Source organism: Asparagus officinalis, chromosome 2 (assembly GCF_001876935.1).
Source record: "Asparagus officinalis chromosome 2, Aspof.V1, whole genome shotgun sequence".
Lineage (NCBI taxonomy): Eukaryota > Viridiplantae > Streptophyta > Magnoliopsida > Asparagales > Asparagaceae > Asparagus > Asparagus officinalis.
The window spans coordinates 21,810,896-21,813,313 of record NC_033795.1 but is presented as its reverse complement, the minus strand read 5'-3'; the positions used below and the strand labels follow the sequence as shown (position 1 = coordinate 21,813,313).

Sequence of the window (2,418 nt, the reverse complement as noted above, 5' to 3'; positions counted from 1 at the left end):
GGGCTCCGGACCCGGGTCCGCGTCGAGGTGGTGAAACCCGACCCGAGCCCGGCCCGGCCGGGTTTTAATTATATACATATTATATATATATTTTTATATATTTATATGTAATTATAGTATGATATGGTCATTAATGTATAGTTATATATATTTTTAAGTGTACATTGTCATTAATATATGCTTGTATATACTATATATTTTTAATGTATACTATATATAATTATAGTATGATTTGGTCATTAATGTATACATATATATACTTACATATAATATATAGCTATATACTAATATGTAACTATATACTAATATGTAAGTATATACTAATACATACTTATATAAATATAATAAGATTAATCTAATTTTTTAATCAAAATTTAGCAAAAAAAATACAAAAAATACAAGCCGGATGTGGTGACTGCAAGGAGCAAAAAATTTTGGCGGTTCTCCATGGTGTACGTTAGCAGGCGAATTCTCCTCCACTAACTTACACCCACGCCGAGTTCTTGATGGTGAAAAAGACGAAAAATAGCAGTAAAAAGATCTTCAACATTGGATTATGAGCATCAAGTTTATGCTTGCAATCCTCAGAGGTCCGTTCTGATACAAAAATTATTGAAGATGATGTAGATTTTGATTCTGGAATCATGTGGTCAACGGGTCCTCGAGGGGAGAAAAAGAAGAAATAGATGGATGAGATTCTCAGATCTGCAAGTTTTCTTGTTGATCCTAAACCTCAGGTAACTCCTCAGTCGATTGGATTTCAATCTTGTCAACTCTATAAGTCTTCACTCTCTTGCAATGAACTGAGTAGTTCTAATAGATCTTCTTGGGCTGATGATGAAGCTTTGGAGGTTGAATTACTAGATCAACAACTTTCCCCAAAATTTTCAAGTAAAATTGGTTCTGATCAATTGATTCCTGCATCGGCTACTAACTCAGTTACTGTTATATTGAATCCTGTTGAGAGAATGATTGTAATGGCCGATGCTGATAATATCGAAAATAATTCAAAAGATGGAAAGACCATTTGTGATGATGCTAAATTCCCTCAAATTAATTCCTCAAATGCTAAACCTACTTTGGATCCTGTAAATGCAACAAAAAAGAGTTGGATTACTTTTTTTGCTGATAATAGAAAAGCAGGAAGTGGTATGGTTTTGGATTTTATTCCACCAATTTCTAAAGATTCAGTGATCTTTGAAGAAGAAGAATAGAATGAAGGTGAATCCATGTGGAAAATTTCCCTCATTGGTCAGGTTTTAGGTCTCAATGCTAAATTCAAAGCTATGGAGAATTTTGTTAAGAAAGCATGGGCTTCGTTGACAAATCCTAAAGTGTTTCTTCTAAAAGCAGGTTTATTTCTGTTCAAATTTAATAAAAAGGAAGAAATGAGTGATATCATTGAAATTGACCTTTGGTTTTATGGGTCAAGACCTCTCCTCCTAAAGCATTGGTCTAATGAGGAAGAGATTGAGAAGAGTTTTGACAATATCTATCCTATGTGGATACAATTGCCAGGTTTAAGACTCAATTTGTGGAATGCTAAGAGTATAAATAAAATTGCTAGTGTTATTGGTAGGCCAATTGCCATTGATAAGCTCATGGCTAATAGACAGAGGCTAGCTTATGTCGGGGTTCTTGTAGAAGTTAAAATGCCTTCACAACTTCCTGATCATATCTCTATACAAGAACCAAATGGAAAATTGATTAATCAAATGGTTTACTATGAGCTAAAGCCTAGATGGTGTGATCATTGTAAACAAGTTAGGCATGATACAAATTTTTGTAAGAGACATCCTAGAACTCAGAGATGAGTTCCTAAACATGTTCCTGGAGCTAATAATAATGTTTAGGTCAGAAAGGATGCTAAAATTCCTATTCCTGGACCTGTAAGGGAAGTGGTGTTTCCTAATCTAAATATGGATGCAGGAAATGTACCAATACATGTTCATTTGCATGATAAAAGTTTAAATACAGCATTCCCAGGAACCTGTGCAAATAATGCCTACTCATGATCAATCTGAGCATGCTCAACCTGAGCATATGTCCTCAATATCTGAGAATGACCAACATGTACTCTTATCTCATCAGTATTCACAGAAGATTGTACAAAATACAAACGATCAGTCTTTTGGTTATGAACCTGAATATGTCCAACCTGATGCATTACATGCTCATGTTCAATTTCAACATGTGCACACAGCTGCAAAGCATGTAAAAGATGGGGGTAAATTTGAATATTGGGAGTTTTCTGCTGGTAAAAATTTTGTGCATGTTTTGCAAGCCAATTCTGAAGTTAATGCTTATAATAAAGAAGCCTCACATTTCGAAAACTCTTGGATGCATTTGCAAAGAGGTAAAAATAAAAAAAGTATCCCTATTAACTCCTTTTCTCAATTGGCTAGCATGGTGTGTGAA

The 2,418-nt window shown here is 34.4% G+C and overlaps 1 protein-coding gene across 1 annotated transcript in view; it reads right to left on the bottom strand.

The window, feature by feature from the left end:
- LOC109830930 (very-long-chain 3-oxoacyl-CoA reductase-like protein At1g24470) overlaps positions 1-2,418 on the bottom strand; it is a 22,720-nt gene that overhangs the window by 2,321 nt on the left and 17,981 nt on the right.